At 37.6% G+C, this 24,803-nt stretch overlaps 1 pseudogene; it reads left to right on the forward strand.

Annotated features, from left to right (window-relative positions):
- Positions 1 to 4,170: 4,170 nt before the first annotated feature.
- Positions 4,171 to 24,803, forward strand: part of LOC114625897 — a 68,437-nt pseudogene continuing 47,804 nt past the window's right edge.

Consider the following 24,803-nt stretch of genomic DNA (forward strand, 5'->3'; position numbering starts at 1 on the left):
GGCAAATTTGTCTTTCTACATATCTGGATCTCATCAAGAAGGCCACACATAGTATTGATATATAACATATAGTTTTAAGTAATTTATTCCTGATAGTTTTACACACACACACACACACACACACACACACACACACAACTGAACAGTATTCCTCAGAATATATCCTAGTGCTCTGGGACACATGGTCATATCTTCTCTATCAGAGTTAGAAATCAGGTTCTAAGGTCATAAATTAAGTAAAAAGTCCACAGAAAAAATAAGTTATCCCACAGATTCAACAGACATACTACTAATGCTACAATATCTCTACATGTCTGAAGGATTTTGTTTCGAATCCCATCTGGCAGCCATCCTAGTGTGGATCCAGGGAATATACACACATGGTAGATGATCTTGGTTCTAATAGCTACACAGACAACTTCTAGAATCAAAAGCACTGACATGTTCTAATAACCATTACTACCTTGTAATTTCAAGCCAATTGAAGGCTTCTGTATATAATAAAAGGCTCCATTATGTGTCCATCTGCCTATATCAAGCTCTATTACATAGGACTTACTTTCCAATTGGTTTTTTGTTATAGCAGGACAGAGGAAGATTCATACATGTTTTGGAAGAAGAACGATATTAGCAATTTTGCAATTCCCTTTGCTGAGCTTCTAACTCATGTACAGCCTCTGAGTCAGAGTCCCAGTCCTGGAGTCTCCTTCAATTTCAGCACTCTTGTGGCAAACTCATATACTTCAATTTTTGACAAAGGTCCCTAACCTTTAAATGAAAAAACTCATCATCAGAGTCAGACATATGTTTTTGTCTGTCCTTATGGGATTGTATCTCAAACAGCAGGGTTCTGCTCTGCTTATGATGTTCCCCTTTAGACTTGTTGCCTATAAACTCCACGAACCACCATTGAGTATGGAGACTTGAGAAAATCCTTGTAGCATCCACTTTTAAAGACTTAACTGGTTCAATCACTACAACTTTTGAGAGAATACTATGTCAAGTTCATGTTATTTCTTTTTTAATTTTCAAGAACAGAGCAATGGCAGACATAGAAAAATTTCAAAGGGATTCCCAGGTTTACTCATTTTAAGAGCAGCTGTTTTATACGAGGGTACCATGGAGACCCATATAAATACTAGGTATCAACAAAGTAGGTCATTGATATGGCAGCTGGCAAAGACTTACCTCCCTTTTCGCTGGAGACACAAATAAAGCAAAGTGTCAGACTTCCAGCGTTTATCTCAGGTCCACAGAAGCTTTGCCTTCTTGACCTCCATCTGTTGGAGAATTGTGATAGTGTGATTTATATTGAAATCTATAAATACTATATCCACTAGAAACAGGTTGTCAATCACTAGTTAAAAAGTTAAATTCCCAATATCAACAGTAGCTCAGTTAAATTGTTTGGGACCCCTGGAACAGTTAATTTCAGATAGTAGTCTATTTCAGGTCTTTTATAATTGAGTACTGATCTTTTCTTTATTGTGATATTATTATCACTGCTCCTGCTGCAGTGTAATACTGGTAATGCAGAAATATCTGAAGAAAAACCTGTACTAAAGATTCTGAGGGCCAATGAGTTATTTAGATGTATAATTCTTAATTACATCTTCACACATCTTTTATCTTTGACAGATGATGTACCACTCATATCTTTACCCATTAGTATATTTTAAAGCCTAGCGCCATCAATTTTCATAAAAAGATAGTCATGGGATAAATGCAGAGAACAATTATCCTGAAAGACCACATTGCGAAGAGACTATGAAGCCATTAACTAGCAACTGAGATTCTGATTATATACAAGTGGACTCAAGAGAAATAAATAGATATACACAAAGAATAAATGGATTATCACTGCGTAGAGGTTTCTTCAGTGAAGTCTATCAGCAAATATACACAATCATTTCTAAAAATCAAAGATGTATCATTGGTATTATATCCAACTAGTTTTTGATTGTCAGTCATGGTACAAGAATATGTCTTGCCATACAGGAAACAATTCTGGGCTCTAGAATGGTAAATATGTTTAAATTTTCCATAAAAAAAATTTAAAAATGTAGCCTTAAAAATCTCTCAAGCATCTTTCTGGTGGTTTGAGAATGTCCACATAATTTCAGTTATTTGAATTGGCTCTCTGTTGGTTCCACTGTTTAGAAAAACTTTGAAGATAGGCCTGGTGGAAGCAACTGTGTCACTGGGATGTGTTTGGAGGTTTCTTTTTTCTTTTTTTTCTTTTTTTCTTTTTCATTTTTTTGTTTTTCGGGACAGGGTTTCTCTGTGTATTCCTGGCTGTTTTGGTATTCACTCTGTAGACCAGGCTGGCCTCGGACTCAGAAATCCACCTGCCTCTGCCTCCCAAGTGCTGGGATTAAAGGCTTGCACCACCGCTGCCCAGCTGTGTTTGGAGGTTTCAAAGACTCAAATCATCCCCAGTCTACTCTTTCTGCCTCTTACTTACTGTTCAGGACTGGAGTCCTCAGCTTGTTGTACCAGCTGCAATATCTGTGCGTTGCTATGCTTTCCTGTCATGTTGATGATGGGCTCATCCCTTGAGAACTGTGAACTGAATGAACACTTCCTTCTATTAATTTCTTGGCCATGGTATTTCATCACAACAATAGAAAAGCACCTGAGTTAACCCTTTTTCAATATCTGTAAGTATGGTTTTCATCAGCCAACTCAAGCACCTTCCCTGAAGCTAGTGTGGAGATTATAGGCAGCTGTCTAAATTTCAAAGACAAATCTAAAATCTAATTATGCCATTGACAGGATAGTATATGTTCAGTGGTTATTCATGTCCAACAAATTATATGATGGCTTAAAGACATGTCCTTGTGAATGCATTTGGGGTCATTTTAAGACCCTGGTATAATCTCTCACCCTCACCGTGTCTGTGTATGTAACCATACAACTTTAGTGTGAAGTGGCTAATTAAAATGATGACTATGACTTATTTGTCAACTCCTGGATGCATTGCTACCCTCATGTAAGGTAACCCTAATAACATTTATGAGTCCCTGAGTTATGATGATGATAACCAATCACTTATACCCCAAGGATGAAAGTAGAAGGACTCAGTAGTATATGAAATGTATACAGTGTGTCACAAATGTTAAAACTTTCATGAACTTGTCATTGCTATTATTTTCTGACAGATTCTATCGCAGTAATCATTCAGCTCATGATGTACTTCTGCAACATTCAAGTACATTCCATTGCTACTGTGGAGAGCAATTAGCTTGTAGAACTTTCTCACTCCTCATGAATTTATACTTAAGTGACAATCTCACATTTACCAATGACAACCACCCTGCTTATAATCCATTTTGAGTTTAATTTTGCTTTACTTTTCTCTTACAATCAACAGTTTGGGTCTTGATTATAATGAGCAATTTGCTTTATAATCTACATTTTATGTTCATTTTCCATTATAAAAATTTGTTATCTATTGGCTTTGTTCTTGACAACATATAGACATTTATTAACTCTCTGTAGGCTGTGTCCCAAATTTGTTTTCAAGACCTTCAAACAGGTATGCAAAAAAGCTTATGATGTCTTTGGAGACAGCTTAAATATCAGCCACTGGGATATAGTTACTAGTCTTTCTACATCGGGACTTTGCATTGCATAATTTGCTATTTTTCCAGGACATCCTGGCTTCACATGTCATTGAGTCTTTTGTATATAATTTATTTTACATGTTATGATTAATATTTTTTATATAGTAACACCACACACACACACACACACACACACACTCTCTCTCTCTCTCTTGAAATTTACTACTGAGAAAAAACTGTGAGCAAGAGAGTTTCTCAAACATATGAGAAGATTCATGAGTGCAGAACTTAGAATCTTCCTCTGAAATTGACGACTTGGAAGGAAAGGGGTAGGAAAAGAATGTCAGGGAGTGTGCATGCTTCAAGAACTAAACCATAAAGTTAGTTCTGTAAAGAAATTCCACTGAAGTGGCAAAAATTAAATGTGCACAAATCTATGAACTATCTATGATCTACATACATCTTTGTGCTTTTGATTATCTACTTTTTCTCATTTGAACTAAATGCTTTTATATTCCAAATTGAACTTGAAGTTATTCAATGTAAAGATGAAATGAAAAATCTATGCAAATCATATTTTTATTAAATAGAATGGCATAAAACAATGAGTAAGATTGCCAAGGATTTGAAAGAAAAACTGCAGTTAATGGAGAAGAACCTTGCAGCTTATTATTTTTATTGGCACTATTTCCTGCTGCTTGATCCTTCCCATGCCTTCATTTTTCTATGGCACTCCACAAATTGTGTTTCTGTCCATGCCTCTAGGTCTATGGATACAAAGTTTCTAAACATCGTTCAGGTAAGACATCATTTCCCCAAGGAAGCCTTTTCTAGACATGAAAGTCTGTTTTATTTTCCTTTCCCTGATACTTCCCAAGAATACTACATGTGTTGTTCCCTTCCTAACAGTAATTTCTGATTTATATGTTTCTCTTCTATGATATAAGTTTTTATTAGGTGAAGAGGCAAGTTCCACCTCACTCCCATATATCTCATTCAAAATTGTATGCATTACATAAAATTTTGTAGCAAGTACAATCAATGTAATATTCATAACATGAACTGTTGTTTTTAATTTTTTTATAGGGGCAATTTTAGAGTAATGTGATTGGTGTTTGGGATTTGTTTTAAATGTAAAATAATGTGCAGGAAGATAAGATTGTCTAATCAGTTGGAGGTAGACTGGAGCATCTTCCATTCCAGGGTATTCAGTGCGGGCTTTATGCTGTTGTCAGGGAGGAGTGTTAAACAAATAGATTTATTTAGTTTGCAGCACATGTTTACTGAGGGTCTATATCAAGGCAGGCCCAGGGCAGTACTAACACATAGGAGTCACACCTGTGACTGTTAAACTTGTCAACTTGGTGGGATTTACAATATCTAGAACATGGACCGTGAACATGCCCTTATGGGTATCTCCAGGGAGGTTTAATTGAGATGCACAGTCCTGTCAGCATGTGAGTGGAGCAGGTCCATGAGCCAGAGAGGGTCTGAGCTAAATAAAAGTGAAAAAAGAGGAATGTCATCATCATCTTTTACAGCTTCCTGAGCACAGGCATATCATAATACCGATGTCACACTCCTCGTACCATGCCTCTGCTATCACAAATAACTATGTCCCTTCCTGTACCTATAGTATTTTCTCCTTTCTCATGGCTCTCTGCCATGCTTTAAATCATGTCTCAGTTTTAAGCTCATCTTCACAATTCTAACTTCTCAAAGGCAAAGGTTACTGAATCTTGCTCTTGTATTAGTATTGGCACACAGCACACCACAATCCTTTCTTTGCTTAAGTCATTTTGTCAGGCACATTGCTACAATAATGAGAAAAATAACTAAGTATGTGAATCAAAAAGGTCGGTTTTCTCTTGATAACTGTGCAATATATTGGGGTGATATTTTCCTATTTGCATTGTAGAAGAGCAATAAAGATGTCATAATGGGTCTCACTACAACATAAGTACATTGTTACACTGAGATCCCCTTCAGTGAAATAGCCCTTTTCTGGTTTTGGAGACCACAAATACTGTGTCCAAATTTTCCTCTAGTCCTAGAAATCCTAACATTGATCTTGGGATATGAATATTTTTCTCACCAAATTAATTGCTTACAACTGACTCTTCCTTTTATGCCTTCAAGCAAGGCTCACTTTATCTGGAGTCATGAGACATCTTGCTTCCCTGTGATCTGCTCTCCAAGTCCAAACTGACAAGTAGAGATTGCCCAGGTGCTCTTGGATAAAAGAAATTCAGGACTTGAAAAGGGAATTTTCCATTTCCAGAGGGAAATGAAAGGGCAGAATTCAGAAGAAGTGGAGTTTGATGTGTCTGTAGAGTGAAGACCCCTGACCTTGTACCTGCAAGCTTAGCACTCCTCACCATAATGCTCTGTGACTATTTTGATTTTCCAACTCCCCAGCCACTGGCTGAGAGGTGACAGGTGGAATCACAAGAGGACCTGTAGCTATTCAACATATATATTATTACAAAGAGAAGAAAATTGGGCAAGGGTCAGAGCAAGAGGAATACCTATTTCTAAAGGAGATGCTGACAGAAGTAGTGTCAGCCGAGAAGATCAAGTAAATATGCTATGTGATGTTTGGAGAAGACAAGATTTTTAGAGTATCAAAGGACTGTAGGAGTTGACTGTGTTTTAGTTGTGATTCTTTATTGATAAAAAACTAAAACACAACATTAAACTGGTAGTTTCTTAGGCTTCATATACTTCGATTACACAAACAACCTTCCTGAAAACAAAGTTACAAGATAAAGAATGCATATTTTAAATTTTTCAAGAATTGTGCCATGAAACTATCAACATGGCTGTGTGATTTTCTTTTTTTTCTCTTTACAAATATGCATTAATTTGGAAATAAAAATAATACCAGATACTCTTTGGCCACCTCAGAGTTGCCACAGAACACAAAACCTAACTCTAAAACCTGTCAGAAAGAGTTTGAATCTTCTCTTTAAGCAAAGTAACTGCAAATCAAAACCAAAAATAAAAAACAAACAAAGTATCTGAAAATCTGATGAAAATAGATTTTTATCAATGAGAAGCAATGTTTTTGTGATTGTTTCAATGGTGAATTAACATAAGAGACAGAGTGTAATGCTAGGTCATCAAGATATGAGACAGAATATAGAACATGAAAGTCATAGATAGTTATATTTTCCCATAGCCAAATGCGTCTCCATTTACCATGAATTTCTCAAGAGAACAAAGAAACAGGTTGTGTTCTCAGACAAGATTCCTTTGTTTGTGTACTTGATAAAAGCATGTGATGTTGGCAGCTATGGTGTGTGCCCTGTGTATCGTTGGGTCAGTCAGGGTCTCAGGCAAGTTTGTTTTTCTATTTGTATCATAAGATCCAGGGCTATAGAGGAAAGAAAATAAGCTCAACGATCCTCAGCTATTAGGAAATGCTGGCAATATCCACAACATTTGATCCTCCTGGGATAATTTCCTTTAACCAACTGTTTTTCCTTATTAATCTTTAGGTGATTTTAACCATTACCAAAATATATGACTTGCCATTGTGCTGCAAAAATCCCGATATCAAGATTATAATAACAAAAATAGTGGTCTTCCTCTGTTCCTCATTTCTTGTCTTCCATAGAAGTCAGAGTAGACCTCCTAGACTTTACGGTAGGATAAAAAGGCCTCTTACTGACTGCTTTTTTCTGTCTCCAGACAGTGATAGCTTCTGTTCAACATTAGTTTCTGTTATCTGTCCTATAACCACTTTCTTACTCTATGATACACTTTCTGTTTTTGCTTAAATTATTTTTTTTTCCTTTTGAGACCTTGGGTTTAATTTCTCTTCAAAGAAGACATATATTGCCATATTACAAAAACATAGCAATCATAATCCTATTAAGTTTTATTTTTGTGCCCTCCATCTCTATGCATGCATGCATGCATGCATGCCTTTGTGTGTGTGTATGTGTGTGTGTGTGTGTGTGTGTGTGTGTGCATATTTCTTTCTGAGAAACCCCAGACCTTGTTATGCAGGACAAGTAACCCTAATGTAGCCATACTTCTAATCCACGAAGCACATATTTCTGCTACTGAGAATAATTTTTATATTTGCTACCAAGTTGATTCAAGGTTTATTTGTTTTTTAACTCCTATGAAATGGATGTTTTCTCTTGAACTCATTGACATGTCGAGAACAGGTACCAAAGAGCTTAAGTGCTTGGGTCAAGGAGTATCTTCTGTCTTGAATCTGTTGTTTAGATTTTTCTTAAACATGGCATATCATAGTTTTCTCATCTCTGGAGATAATGATAGCTAATAACAGAACATATTTAAAAGTTCATGCTTAGGACTGGTTAACGCATATGAAGTTAGCCCGGCAGTGGTGGCACATACCTTTAATCCCAACACTTGGGAGGCAGGGGCAAGGGGATTTCTGAGTTCAAGGCCAGCCTGGTCTAGAGAGTGAACTCCTGGACAGCCAGAGATATACATAGAAACCCTGTCTCAAAAAACAAAAACAAAAAATGCATATAAAGTATTGACTGGTTAATATGTGCCCTGAGACTTTTTGCAGTTTTGGCCATTCTTCTACATATATCTCATATACCTCAAAATCTTTAAAATTTTAAAGTAGAGAATTTATCACATTATAATTAATACTACAATAAGTAGAGGAAAGAAAAATTATATCCTTCCTCTTGTCAGTGTTGAACATAACTGATAAGGGCTATATTTTCTGTAATATGGAGACACACTTTCTTCCTACGCATGAAACACATTCAATTACCATTGAATTGATTTGATTGCTGGATAGTTTTATGTCAACTTGACACATGCTAGAGTTATCTGAAGAGGGGATCTAAATTAAAAGAAGGCCTCCATAAGATCTAGTTGTAGGATATTTTCTTAACTGGTAATTCATGTGGAAGGGTCCAGCTCAATGTGGTTGGTTTCATCCCTGAGCTGCAGACTGAGAAAGCCAGGGAGGAGACCAATAAGTGACAGCTCTCCATGGTCTCTGTATCAACTCCTGCCTCCAGATTCCTGCTGTGTTTGAGTTCCTGTCTGGACTTCCTGCAGTGATGTACAGCAGGAAGATTAAGCAAATAAAATCTTCCCCTCCCCCCCCACACCATGGCTGTTACTCATGGTGTTTCAATGTAGTGATAGTAACTCTAAGACAGGTCATGAAGGCAGATGAAGATAAGAGAATGTGGGACCAAGATTCAATAATACACAGACAAATTTTCCAGCTCTTAGAAGGAATGTAGAGGCTCAAAATGCTAAGGATATCAGAGCCTTGTCTGTCAGGTCTATATGGCCACCTAGAGACTTTTTCCAATACCACTGAATGCCTAAAACATGAAATTTCCTTGTGTAATTTAAGGACAAGGTGCCTACATGTTTATAGCAAAAATATCAGGAGAAACTTTGTCATTAAATCTAGATTCTATGTTTGTAACTTTGAATCTAATGTCTCGTTATTCTTGGTATATATAGCCTATAGGTCATCCATTTTCTAATAACAAGTCCCACTGTTATAATTGTAACCATAATATCACATTTTCTACTTGAGTTCTAATAATATTTAGGTCAATTTTTGATATGTCTTTTTGGTTATATTGGCAAGTATGTCTTAGTATGCCATTTATTCTATGTTCTCGTATTAAATAAACATGATAATTTTGGGGAGGTGTGAAGGATTCAATGTAAACCCATGTGTTTTCTTTTTGACCTACTGACTTACAATATTGTTTTGAAGCAGAAACGTCTCTGCTGACTGTTTTCTTCCATCATTTCTTCAAGTCCTGTGGTAGAGTTCTGTGTGTTTCTAAATGCAGTGAAAGTCACCACAGTCTGAAAAACTTATAGGTAACCCAAAATAGTCCAAAAGACACCTGGCCAGAGGCTCAGTCCATGCTCATGGTAATCCAGTTTGGAGAGATTCCATTTCGTTTTTGTTCTTCCCTCACTTAACATCTTTCTTATCATGATTTCATACTTAATGTTGTTCAATCCTCTTTGTAAGAACTCCACCTTACATAGAGAGATTTTATCAAATATTTGACAACCATAAAAATAAAAAGAAACCTTTGAAATAAGTCTCTCTCTCCCTCCCCACTTCACACATACACACACACACACACACACAGACACACACACACACACTCACACACACACAAATGCATAAAGTGTCACTAATTTTTCTGATTGGATTCTGAAAAACAGAGCTTATTCACCTATCTTTGATTATTTAAAATACTGTGTCAATTCTGAACAATCTTCACTGGCTTTAGTATTTAGTATCAGCTTTGTGATCAGAAATTACTCTCTTCTCATTATGTTTTACAGATATTCATACTCACTCCATTTAATAGTGGTCATGGAAACAGCAGAAGAGCAAAACAGGAATGATGGGATAGAGAGATACTTCTTTACTGAATTAACAGGTATCCAGTGGTGAATGCTCACTGCTCAAGTTGATAATGCAGACAGGATGGAAAGATTTTGGCACGTCTTGGCCTTGATATCTAGCATCATAAGAAAGGAGTTTGTTAATTACTTGCTATGTGAATTCGTACATGCTTTTCCATAAGCAAAGTACTATTTAAAGAGAAAGAATGTTATTTCAATGAGTAAATTATCCACAAAGTTTTGTGACCTATATACATTAACCCCTCCCCTAATCTGCATAATTACTAGAGCGCGTGTGACTTAATAATGTTAATATATTTAATGTCCTCAACCTCATGCATCTTTCACACAATTCTATGAACTAGAATTCTTTTTCTTATCTTGAATTAATGTCTTAAAGTTATGCTCTGAAAACTTGCATGTAATTTGTTAGGTTTTTCTTTCTGGAATGTCAAAAACTATCACATTCATTATGATCCACAAAGGGTATCTATTCTCCATGGTTAATTTCAGTAGATTTATGACTTTTTTACCTAGTTAATTGAATGCTGTAGATCATTTCAAATTCTCTATAAAATAAGTTGTCTTCACCCTTCTAAAACATGCAGCAAAAATGGCTCCACCCTTCATATACTCATCTCTTAAAGAACATACTATCAGCACCCTGTGGCTTCATAATGTGTCATTGCAATGGCTAAGAACACATTGAGAATACTCAATGTGAAGCACTCTGGCTCCCTGAAATTATGGTGGTTTATCTGTGATGCACTTTAAAATTAAGTTAGAAATGTGTTTTGATCGTGTAAGCTCCCAAGCTGGTAATAAAGAATTGTGACAGCTACTTGGAGAGGCATAGGGTTGATTTGTGGCAACCTTGTTGAGTGCTATAGTTGGTATTATAAATAATAAACTCCCCAAACATAATGAAGTAGTAAATGACAATAGAAAATCAATAATGCATGAAAACATTCCTGTGATTTACTGATATTTAAGCCATCCTCATACTGCAAGGTTCAAAGATTGCTTGAAAACCACTTCCAAAGACCAAGAAATGATTGCTGATAAGATACTGTTGTGGGGGTGAAGGCATTACATAAATCCATTCATGGTTTAATAATCACCAAGATGCCTCAGTTCCCGTGGGCAGGAAAGTTAATGGCGACAGGTCAGTTAATTTATAGTATAGCTTTTTAATTGTACCAACATTCTTCTTCTTTAAATACTGCTTTTCTTAAGGGAAAATACGCTGGGGAAGCTCTTTTTCAGCCCTTGTCTTTGGTAAAATAGAAAAAGAAAAATCCCCCAAGTTAGCTTTTTTCAGAGACTGGTCCTTGAGATATAAATTCATTTCTGGAATCCACTTGCAAAGGTGACAGATAACCTGTAGTTTTCTACAGTGGATTGTATGTCATTTCTTTCAGGACATGGATTTTGTAAAGTGACTTAGGGCACCATGTATAGTGAGTAAGAATGCAGTACCTATGAGTTAAACAACAATACAAATGTTTGGAAATACTCTCTGTTGCTTCCAAAATTGCTGAATTACTTTTCTCTATTCATACACTGAAAGGTGGTTTGGCAGTCGTGACCCATCAAAGTACCCTCATTTGGCCAAACAAGGGGCAACTTTGCATTATTGTGGATTTGTGTCAGTTTCTTTGCATGCTACCACAGTGTTCCTTCACTCCTCCATTTTCCTGTGAGTTCCTCATGGCTGTCTTGTCTTTGAAAAAACCCACCTGTCTACTTGAATCACTAGTAAATTGAATAGAAATCTAATAGAATCACTGAGGGGTCCATCTAGCCAACCCAGAATAGTTCCCAGACTGCTCTTGACTAATTCTCCACTGTAGATTACATTTTAATACTTCTTTTATATTCTTACTGCTTTTCTCAGACATTTCATTTTGATGATCGCTCACACACTTGCCTGAATATTTCAGCCTCAATTCATAGAGAAAAATAAAATGGCACTGCAGTGACCATATGACTTCTTATTAAGAACGTCTTCTGTATTTGAGCTCTGCTTTGAATTCCTGAGACCATATATCAAAATGTATCAGAGGCCACCTTGTGCATTTCCTCACCTGCCCTGTGCTGTGGTTAAATGACTAAGGGCTCCCCATCTCCTAGTCTTTTCCTTCCACTGGATTTCCAAATTCATTATACTCAACTCTCTCAATGACCTCATACTACCTCCAAAATGTTTCCCACATCTGCAGAGTTTTATTTTAATAGTGACTTCTCATTGTCATGAAGGAAACACACACATTTTGCTAACACAGGTTAGAGTTATGTGAAAGGAAGGAACCCAACTTATGGAAGGAAACAGCTCCATAGATCTGGCTGTGAGGCGTTTTCTAAATTACTGATTGATGGGAACAGTGCCCAGTCCATTGGGGTTGGTTCCATACCTGGTATCGTGGCCCTGGTTTCCATAAAAGAGTATGCTGAGTAGGCTAGAGAGAGCAAGGAAGTAAGCAGTGCCATCTATATCCTCTGAATCAGCTCCTGTCTCTAAGTTCTTGCCCTGTTTGAATTCCTGTCCTAACTTCCTTCAGTGACGAACAGTGATATGGAAGTGTAAGCTAAATAAGTAATTTCCTCTACAACTTGCTTTTTGGTATTGTGTTTTGTTGCAATAGAAACCCAAACTAACATATACCTTAAAAAGATATTAATAAATAAAATATAGAAAGAAGGTCTGAGGAGATAACTCAAGCTGTACCGTGCTTGGCATTAAGCTAGGAAGAGCTGAGTTTGTTCTTCAGAATCTATAAGAAAGAAAGAAAAAAGCAGAGCAGCATATCTGTAATCCCAATGGAGGGACCACCATGGTGTCGGGTTCGAGACAGGAGGATGCCTAGGGCATAGAATGCCTGAAATATCAAGATCTGTCTTTTAAAAAAATAATTTAGGAATAATAATTGTTGCTTAATTATCCATAGAAAGTTTTAATTAATTAATTAATTAATTAACATCTCAAACACTGCCCCCCCCCATTTAGTTCCCACTCACAGAGTATCTTTGCCTCAAACCCCTTCCCCTTCTCCTCTGAGAGGGTATTCCCCCTTCCCTTGCTATCCTTCAACCCTGGCTCATTAAGTTTCTGCAGGATTACTTTATCCTTTCCCACTGAGGCCACACAAGGTGTCAGCCCTTTTGGGGACAGATTTCACAGTCAGGCTTCAGCTTTAGAAATAGCTCCTACTACAGTTGTTGGGGGACCTCACATGACAGTACGTTTTCGAGGATATGGAGAAAGGGAACACACCTCCACTGCTAGTGGGATTGCAAACTTGTAAAATCACTTTGGAAATCAATCTGGCAGTTTCTCAGAAAGTTGGAAACAGTTCTATCCAAAGACCCAGCTGTATGGTTCCTGGGCATATATCCAAAAGATGCTCTACCATATCACAAGAACATGCACTCCACTATGTTCTAGCACCTTTTTTCATAATAACCAGAAACTGGAAACAACTCAGAGGTTCCTCAACCAAAGAATGGATACAGAAAATGTGGTTCATTTACACAATGGAATACTACTCAGCTATTAAAACCAAGAACATTCTAAATCTTGCAGGCAAATGGACAAATTTAGAAAATATTATCCTGAGTAAGATAACCCAGGTCCAAAGAGTATGAATGGCATGCACTCACTGATAAGTGGATATTAGCAATAAAGTACAGGATACCTATGATATAGTACACAGACCCAAAGAAATTAAACAAGAAGGAAGGCCTAAGAGAGGATACATAGAAGGGAGAATAAAATTGTCTTAGGAGGCAGACGGAGGGAGGAAAGTGGGTGGCACAGGACATGTGGAGGATGAAGGGTCAGGATCAGGTGTGAGGATAGACAGGAGAGAGGGTCACAGGGTCACGAGAATGAATGAAAATGTGCAGATGTCAGTGTTGGAGAGAAGGGGGAATCTCTAGGAAGTCCCAGAGACCTGGGATGGGGGAGAACCCTAGGAGTCAATGCAGGTCACCTTAGTCATGATACCTACCAGTGAAGACATGAAACCTGAAAATATCTAGGTTTTGTGAGAGACTATGTCCAATTAAGTAAATAAATAAAATAAAAAGGGGGAAATGAATTAAGGAGACACCTGTGAGTGGTCTCAGACTTCTCTACATGCAAATAATGCTAACTCATCCATCTTGTGAATAAGGGACCCGGTTTCAGGCTTTCTTCTACCTTTACAAGCCAAAAAGGTATTCATATCTAAATTCCTCAGCCCTTCCACCATGTAATGACTGAGTTATTAACAGTTCATGAGTCCCTGATTTCATGTTTCTGGCCTCCTTCCAAATCTGCCTTTTCAAGTGTGACTCAGTCACTAAGTGTGAACTATCTACAGAGAGGAATAGGCCATGAGGACGTACAAAGATTGGAGATACGTTCAAGTGAAGCTTCACATAACAAGGCCCAGTACACAATTCAGAAGCAAAGGGCTCTCTCTCCACTACTCTGTCTAAATGAGAATGCTCAAGATCCTGAAACTTCTATATTTGAACCTGGAATTCTAGATAATGATTTAAAAATACCTGTCAAGAGAAGAAAAAAATAGTTCCTTATATATTTTCTTGGCCTCTAGCTTTCAAATATGTTGGTAAAAGGAACTTGGATATCCACAAGCATTGGTAGCCCAGCAAGACAGATATCTATGATGGAATAATCATGTATGTCTACATAAGGATGAAGTTACTTAATTTTCTTTTTTCCTTCCTGAGTTCCTCATCCTTTATTAATTTATGTAGCCATGTATTTTAACTGTACAACTTCATTACATTTATATTTAGAAAATAGTAGAAAGCAATCTTAAACACATAATGTAATGAAGCAACAAACAAGTTAGATACAACATATATCTTCAGGTAGGTACGTAGATGAGATACTCAAGGTTAAGACGAAAGTCAGTAACTGTCAGTCTTGAGAGAAGATGGCTCTTTAACACTTGGTGATTTTCCACTTTCAAACAAAAATATAAATTCTACAAAAACAAACAACGTGGGGGAAATGAAGTAAATTAACATATACAAAAATACAACCAGAAGGCTGATTAAAATCCTTTTCAAGGTCCCTGCCTGAATAAATGATTGATGGGGAAGCGTGCACAACAGTAATGAGCAATAGGAAGTAACCAGCCCCCAATTTTCAAGGTCACAGATCTATTAATGCAGGGAAAGCGCTAAGGGGATAGAAAATATAATAGCTTCAATTTACTCATCCCAACAGTGCACTTGATTGTGCCTTGTCTTTCTTCTTTTAGCCAAATGAATTTTTCCAATAAGAATCATTCTGAGAAATCCACACAGGCATGAAGTTAGACATGAAAGGGTTTTCCATTTTCTTTACAATTGCTGTCTTACTCCTGGTGAAGGCAGGGGAGATGCAGTTAGAAGCAAATGAGCCAATATTCAGAAGATGGTCCACCAAGTAGCACAGGACAAGGTCAGTGAATAGATCAACTGTCACTGTTCATTGGACACAGACTTAGCAATGTCCCCTGGGAAAAAGACGAGATCAAAGTGATGGACTTGAGCCTTTGAGCTCCCGCTCTCATAATAGTGATGGCTTATTCTGTTTTCTATTTTTGAAACTTATATTTAGGTGATAATAAAACATTGGTAAATTCTCTCCCTTTTCTTGGGGAGATTTCCCTACTCTCATGTGTCTTCTAGAAGCTCTGATTTGATTCCTCCCTTTTCCTAGATTGTAGTCTTCAATTTTCTAACACCTGTAAGATAATTTTATATCACTCTATAAACCAAGCAAGTTTCTTTATCATTAGACAATAGAACCACCTTTTTCCTTCCAGTTTTAATCCAGCAGAACCTTGTGTTACTCTGCCAGCTAAGAAAGTTCTCTGAAGCCTGGGCATGTATCTGTTTACAGGCCTCTGCTATCTTGAACCTTTTCATATTGTCTTTCCATCTCATTTCCTTTAAGGATGGCAACATTAATGTTATTTTTTTCTTATATTGCAGCAAAATATCTGACAAAAGCAACTTAAAGAAGGAAGGGGTGATTTGGGCTCCCAATGTGAGGGGCACATCATGTGGACCAGTCATAGTAGCAGGGATACAGTCAGCTGGGCACATTACAATCACAGCCAGAATAGGGAAAAAGAGGAGTTTTGCTGCTTAGCAGGATTTCACCTGTTTTGTTTTGTTGTTGTTTTGTTTTCACTCAAGATCCCATAGAATGATGTAACCTCAGTTAGGTTGGGTATTCTAGCCTCAATTAACCTAAGCTGTAAATTTCCACTGTAGTAAACCTAGTCATTTGTTTCCATGGTTATTTTTTATGATGGATAATTAATATAAATCATGTTACTATAAATGCAAATCAATATAATATTGTCCAGGTGGCAATATTAACCACCACAGCATCCTCCTGATACTGCTTCCTCTGTATGCCTGTTTACCTCTCCTTCATCAAGGAGTCATCAGCATCTTGGGTGATGTATTATTGAATGATCTTACTCTATCAGATTCAGAATAGTTCCATGGGTCCATTACTAAGTTTTTAGGACAATTAGATAAGTGCGTATTGAAATGACCTTTAGTTGCCTTTCTGTGGTCTAGTATGTTGTCAAGAAGTCCTAAAGACCCTCAGTCTGATTCAGAGTCCCTTCTTAGCACTTCACAATACCCCGGCTAGAGACACTGATGCTTTTACAGAACTAGGATTTTCCATGATATTAATACATCTCTTTTTGATAGGTACCCCCTATGCTTTGCATTATGTAGTGGGGGAGTTAGCCCCTTAATACTGTAATAGTTGTCAGTTTAGTGCAAATGTTAGGAAGTGGATGTGTGCAGAAGGAAGGGTAATGAAAAACAGATCTTGGCTCCATTTATTATTGTTCTACTTTATTTATTTATTTATTTATTTATTTATTTATTTATTTTTTGGTTTTTTGAGACAGGGTTTCTCTGTGTAGCCCTGGCTGTCCTGGAACTCACTCTGTAGACCAGGCTGGCCTCGAACTCAGAAATCCCCCTGCCTCTGCCTCCCAAGCGCTGGGATTAAAGGCGTGCACCACCACTGCCCGGCATTGTTCTACTTTAAATCGACATTTTATCTATATAGTTAAAACCTATCAGGAGGCTACTGGCTTAATAGAGCCTCCTCATTGCTCTCTGGACTAGTGTGTTCCTTTTTCACTCAATTTAGTCAACAAGAATATTAATCAGCTATTTTTTTTCATTTATTTGTGTGTGTGTGTGTGTGTGTGTGTGTGTGTGAATTTATCTGTGTTTATCCCTTTGTGTAAGTATCTGTAGTCCTGTCACTATTACTGGGGTTACAGAGTGCTCAGAAAAAATGGGCCTATCACGACTGCCCTCCGAAAGACCCAACAAGCAACTGAAAGAGTCAGATGCAGATATTTACACCCAATCAATGGACAGAAACTGGTGACCCCTGTTGATGAATTTGGGAAAAGATGGAAGAAGCTGAGGAGGGCCATCCTGTAAGAGGACCAGCAGTCTCAACTAACCTGGACCCCTGAGATCTCTCAGAAACTGGACCACTAACCAGACAGCATATGCTAGATGATATGAGGCCTCCAACACATGTACAGCAGAGGACTGCTGAGTCTGAACTCAGTCAGAGAAACTGCACCTAACCTAAAGAGACTGGAGGCTCCAGAGAGTGAGGAGGTCTGGTGGGGTGGGGGTTGGGAGGTGGGGATATCCTCATGAAGATGGGTTGGGGTGGGGTATGTAGGAGGTTATGGGATGTGGAACAGTCAGACTGGGAAAGGAATAAAATCTCGATTGTAAAAAAAGATAAAATAAGATTTAAAAAAAATAGAGTACATCTGTGTGTGAATATATCAGTGTGAGTATATCTCTACATATCTGTGTGTGTGCATCTATGCATATCTGTCTGTATATTCTTGGACTATTTCTTCCTGAGAACATGAACAACTAGGAATACATGTTCTGTATTTTATGGTGAAGGTCCTCTTTCTGCATACTACTTTGACCTCGAATTCTTCAATTAACAACTGAAACAACCCTGAGATTCCACCTCACACCAGTCAAAATGGCTAAGATAAAAAACTCTGGTGGTAGCAGATGCTGGCAAGGATGTGGAGAAAGAGGAACATTCCTCTATTGCTGGTGGGATTGCAAGCTGGTACAACTACTCTGGAAATCAGTCTATCTGAGGACCCAGCTATACCACTCCTGGGGATATACCCCAAGATGCTCCAATATATAGCAAGGACACATGCTCCACTATGTTCATAGCAGCCTTATTTATAATAGCCAGAAGATGGAAAGAAGCCAGATGTCCCTGAATAGAGGAATGGATACAGAAAATGTAGTACATTTACACAATGGAGTACTACTCAGCTATTAAAACAATGACTTCATGAAATTCTTAGGCAAATGGATGGAACTGGAAAATATCATGCTGAGTGAGAAACACAGTTACAAAATGGCACACATGGTATGTACTCACTGATAATTGGATATTAGGCAAAAAAGCTCAGAATACCCCCAGTATAACTCACAGACCTCACGAAGCTCAAGAAGAATCAAGACCAATGTGTGGTTGCTTCTTTTAAAGAGAGAACAAAATACTCACAGGAGGTAGAGGGTGGGAGGGATTTGGGAGGAAAAAAGGGGAGGAAAGGGAAAAGGGGAGTAGGATCAGGTATGAGAGGAGACAAGGATGATAGGCAGAGGATCAGGAATTGAACAGAAGTGTGTAGCAATGGGAAAGGGGAGCTGGGGGTAGCCACCAGAAAGTCTCAGATGCCAGAAAAGCAAGAAGCTCCCAGGACCCAAAGGGGATGACATTAGCTGAAATACCCAACAAAGGGGAGGGAGAACCTGGAGAGACCAAATGGAGAGGTAAGGTAAGGCCTTTTGAGTGATGGGGCCACCCATTCATCTCTAAATTTTTAACCCAGAATTTCTCCTGTCAAAAGGAAATACTGAGACAAAATGTGGGCAGAGACTGAAGGAAAGGCTATCCAGAGACTGCCTTACCTAGGGATCCATCCCACATACAGACACCAAACCCAGGCAATAGTGCTGATGCCAAGAAGTGCTTGCTGAGAGGAGCCTGATATAGCTGTCCCCTGAGAGGCTCTGATAGAGCCTGACAAATACAGAGGTGGATGCTCATAGCCAACCATTGGACAGAGCACGGGGTCCCCAATGGAACAACTAGAGAAAGGACTGATGTAGCTGAAGGGGTTTGCAACCCCACGGGAAGAACAATATCAACCAACCAGACCCCCCGTAGAGCCCCTAGGGACTAAACTACCAACCAAGGAGTACACATGGAGGGACCCATGGCTCCAGCTTCATATGTAGCAGAGGATGGCGTTGTCAGGCATCAATGGGAGAAGAGGCCCTTGGTCTTCTGAGGGATCGATGCCCCAGTGTAGACGAATGCCAGGACAATGAGATGGGAGTGGGTGGGAGTGGGTCAGGGAACACCCTCATAGAAGCAGGGGGAGGAGGGATGGGATAGGGGGTTTGCAGAGCACAAACCAGAAAATGGGATAATATTTGAAATGTAAATAAATAAAATATCCAATTTAAAAATGTAAAGAAATAAAAATAAATATAAAATAAATAAAAATATCCACAAGCCCCAAAAGAAATAGTTATAAATTTGCATAAAAACAACAACAATATAACATGTGAAGTTTCCTATAAAGACTTGTGCCACTGTCTCCATATTGCATTGAACTTTACCAGAGACTGTGGGAGACTTGTGGGCTGTTCTACTGTGGACTGTTATGTATATTGTGTCTGTAGAGACCATAAGTAGATGTCAACTCTCTCTTGCTGCCCTGAACTATCCTGTGCACTTGTGTGAACATGGTGTGAAAATAGAGCATCGTCACAGAAATGCAAAATTTCCCTGCATAGTATAAAGTAATTTGTAATTTCCAGGCATGTAATATGTGCTGGTTTCCTCAGAGCTGCTGCCTCCAGAGAATTTTAGTAAACTACAGGGAGATTTTCTAAGTAAAGACGTTTAACTAGAACTATATTCATTTGAAATGTATTTGAAGAAAGATAGACATGAATTAATATGTTTACTGATAATTTGACATACCTGTGTGTGCCCATGGATGAGAGTACATTTTCCTGTTCATGGTTCTCTATTCCAAATTAGTTTTTATTTTCTTGAAATAATTTTTACCTTTTATACCAAGCTTAGTTGAGTCTGAGTTGGTAATATTTTTATTGCCAAATTATCCTGTTTTTTAAAAAACACTTGTGGTGATCTTTCTTTTCATTTGGCTTTGATATCAATCATGTTACTAACTTTTGTGCCTCAAATCAATGTAAAAAAGGACTCTGTAAATTTATAAGGGAATTTTCCATATTTTATTCTATTGTTTGTGTATTTTCAAATTCACGATTGGATCTTATTACTTTGAAATGAAGCAATGTGTCAGATAGACATTGTAATTATAATTGTTGCATGAATCCAGTTGTTGAAAATTCTGCTCTTTCAGTTTTGTTTGAAGAAGTCATATTCATTGCACAGGCTGACTGTGCGTTTACGTTAATGAACTGTTGATTTCTCTTTGGTCTCTTTCAGCTCTATACTATATTTTGCCCTCTGAGCAGGCTGAGCTTCTTTGTACGACTCCTAGTCTCAGTCCCATCATTCCTGTTTGTTCAGTTCCCATCCTCTCTACATAAATAAATGCTTGTGCATTTCAAAATTAAGTTTTACAACAATGTTTGGTATGTTTATAAATTTTAGGAGAAGCTTGTCTTATACTGTTATTTTTATATGACATATTTAAAGTTAAATTACTAAATATATCAGTACATTCAGAAACAGAAACCAAACAAAAGTAAGTTGTGTGAATTGTATTCATGGGTTAGGGTGTGAAAGACTGGTAGACACACAGAAATACAACTGAAGAAAATGTTTCCTTAGAGTAAAGGTGGGAAAGCCAGTTGAGAAGAATCAGACTATGGTACAAGTTTGACCTTCCCAGCTGAACCCCTGGGGCACAGATGCCATATACAATGGAATATGAGCAGCTGTGGAGGGCCAAGAGATCCCAAGTGACTAGCATCTGAGTGTTCTTTAAACAGCTGTGCAGGTGAGTCATTTAGCCATTGAACCCGCAGGACTACTCACAAGTCTCATCCATCAGATGGCAGCAGCTTGAGATCAAGCATTGACACTTCTTCATGAGAGATTCCAAATCCAACTACTTAATGAAACCACAGTCAAATTGCATTCATGAAAATGACTGAAGCTGTTCCATTTTGGTGATTTATTACATAGCAGTTGATGGTTACCACTCTGCGTTCTTTCTCAGTCCTTGTCTGTGTCTGCCTCAGAAGATCACGAGGCGATCAGCTCCCGTGGTTGATCTGAAAGGTTCTGAACCAAACCTTGTCAGCTCATTGTACCCTGAAGAGGATGTGCACAGACTTTTGGGTGAGGAAACTTTGACATATCTTCATGATCACCACACAGGGCAAGAAATCCTTCAGATATATGTCTTTACACAATATGCCTATGGACCATAACAATTGCCATCATTGTAGTATATGCATAGTTGTGCAATAAAGTGGTATTTACATGTTGGTGGCAACACAAAAGCTGTCCAATTAGACTTTTACCATTTAACAGAAGGAGAATCATACCTGGGACCTGGTCCTGGAAATCTAGCCAGCTTCCCAAAGATAATGGGGTCATGTACTTTAGAAAAGAATCTATAGTCGCTTTGCTAGACCAGCATAATTCCTTACTACCTTCTAAGTCTTATCTTTATACCTACATATAAATGTTACTAAGTCCCCTCATCCAAGATATCTCTCTTTACAGCAAGAAGATATTATTATAGAAAATCACAGCTGGACACAAAGATCAATAGATTGTGGGGAGCCCAGTTCCCACTGACACATCTCTATTACAGTTATGGCACATGGAACATCACAGAAGAGGATATACAGAGACTATGCTAGCTACAAATACCAGAGAGTCAGCTGTGAAACATTCCCTAAATAAGACAAGAACACTGTCAATATCAATGAGTATGCGTATGTAAGTGTGAGTGTGGGGGGACTCTCCAGGGTCCCACATTAACAACTGCAGGCAGATAATGCTGGAAAAAGGAAAATAAATCAGTTCCAGGAATGTGGCTCATTAATGATGTTCAGTGCAGAGTGGTCAGCTTGGAATTCATATATAAATGAAGTATAAATTTAAATTCAGCAGGATTTATTTATATATGTTCATATATATACACATATATATACACACATAACAATAATAATTAAATAAAGAGACTATCAACTTGAGAGTGGAAAGAGGGCATGGATGAATAAAGCTGAGAGGGGCTGAAATGAGAAAAATTAGGGGGGAAGTGATATTGTTCTATTATAATTTCACCTAATGACATTAAAATAATATAAGAATTTAATGTATGTCAAAAACTCTGAGGAGTCATGTTTTCTTTCTTTTGATTCATTTATTTTAGGACAAGGTGTTTTCATTTTCACTGAAATTTAATGTTTTTAAGGTATCATCTAAAAGAAAAAATAATATATGTTTTTTATCTCACAGTTTTACAATCAAGATAAAAAATTGTTTGGTAGTACAATGTTTTGAAATTTCTCAGTTCTGTGCAAATAAAAGTCTCCAATTATATATGGAATCCCAAAAGTCCACATAGTAGCAGTTATTACTGATGCTTCTTTAGGATGTCTGTAATGAGCCACTTTGTTTCATCCAGTTCCCATCTAACCTCTCCGTGTTGCCATCTACCCTAGTTAACATCAAATGTCAGAATGACATTGCCTAAAGTCATCTGAGGAATTCTCAGTGGATTTTCTAGATCAAATTAGCCTGTAGCCATGTCTATAAGAGGTTGTCGTGACTGATGACTTAGTGGGAGGGACCAGACCACAATGGGCAGCACCATCCTTAGGCAGGTGGGTCTGTGCTATATAAGAAAGAAAGCTAAGTGTGGGCCAGTGGGATATCTAGAGAATGATCCTCAAACAGCATTACTCCATGATTTTTCTGTCAAGTCCCTGCTTTGAATCTCTACCCTGACTTACTGAAATGATGAACTATAATATAAAATAAATCCTTTTCTCCCCTAAGCTGATTTTCATTGTGATGTTTGCCGTAACAATAGGCAAGCAAATGAAAACCTATCAGATTTTTCTTCTATAGAGCTTAGTAAATTACTAACATGAATGGTGTGCTCTGAGGGCTAACCTCCGCCTCTAGAGCCTCATTCCTCTCACCTCACAAAAATTGCTCTTCTCTTCTTGCATCTCATAGCCTTGTTTCTTATTCTTACTTTCTACTACTTACCTTAGAATAAAGATGTGTTGACCAATCACCAATGCCGCTCATTCCTTTGGCCCAATAAGAACATACAACTCAAAGGTATTTGTTCAAAGTACACTATTGGAGGAAGGTTTGGAGGTATGTGATACCAACAAGAGTGGAGCTTCCACTCTCAGTACAAGACTCCAACACCATTGATCAACAGACATGCTGTTGGGAAAGTGGTAAAGAATTCTGAGAAGAAGTCAGTGGCTACTGGTGAGCTTAAGGATGGTTCACGGATGATGTGGATAGAAACTGTGGTAGAATAAATAAACCTTTACAGTATCAAGTCTTGAGACTAAAGAGTAATTTTTGGAAGTGGTGACTATTATTACCTGAATAATGTTCCAACTCACCTATCACCTGGTATTGTAGACACATGGTTCATGTACCAGCCTTTCTGAGAAAATATCCATGTTCCTTCTGAAATGAGAGTTATTACAACATTTTTATACACATCTTATCAAGTGTTCTCTTATTACAATAATCTTTGTAAAATAATTGTGTGCAAGTCTTCAGTTCTCCTTGTACATTTATATCATGCTCAACATCTCAGACAACCTACAAGACCTTCAATTACTGATGGAAAGACAAGAAAAATAAATGGGCATTTATTTAAGTTAATATTCACAAAAGTAGCATTGAATGGCATACCTGGAGAATTGGGTTACAACAATTTATTCTGAAATCAGTTCATACTGTGCTAGAGGAAGTTGTGATTTGGTACTTCAAGAATCAGAAATGTAGCCACAACATGGATAGTTTTAATTTTAAATCCTATCTCAACTTTATATTACTGTGATAGCATTTTAGCCCAAGATGAAATTACATTGCCATGTAAGAGGTTTATAACTCAGTGGTATCTAATAAATTGAGAAAACCCACAGAATTATATTACTTTTGATCACTTTTATGAAAGATAAACTACTCTGAGAATAGCTATTCAGAAACCTCAAAGTTCTCCTGCATTGGCTTCATGTTTATATGAGTAAATTATTATATCAAAATGTTTCTGTTTTATGACAGTGATGGTGTTTATTAAATATTCTCAGCCCCAAGAAACACACAAAGGAGGACATTGTTTTGATGGATGACTCCATTGTTAAAGAAAAATATACAGAACCAGATGGACCCAGAATATTACACAGCATTTGCAGTTCTGTAATTATAACTAACTACAAAAAAGCAGGATCAATTACTCTCTTAAAGTTTTTTTTTAAACACCTAACTAAAGCTATGTGGAGAATTACATTAAAAGGAAACGAAGATAAATGAGGAAAGCTTGCTCCAACTAGATGCTAAGGTTCAAGGAAATGTAGTTAAACAAAGCAGAGACCATGCAGGACAAAAATGACAGTTAACAGCTTATTTGTGTTAGTTTTGTTTATATTGCTATAGCAAAGCACCTGAAACTATGGGGGGAAGTTCATTTATTTCACAGTTTTGGAGGTTCAAGGGCAAGTTGAGGCTTCACGGTGGCT

This window comes from Grammomys surdaster, unplaced genomic scaffold (assembly GCF_004785775.1).
Source record: "Grammomys surdaster isolate TR1022 unplaced genomic scaffold, NIH_TR_1.0 224, whole genome shotgun sequence".
NCBI classification, from domain to species: domain Eukaryota; kingdom Metazoa; phylum Chordata; class Mammalia; order Rodentia; family Muridae; genus Grammomys; species Grammomys surdaster.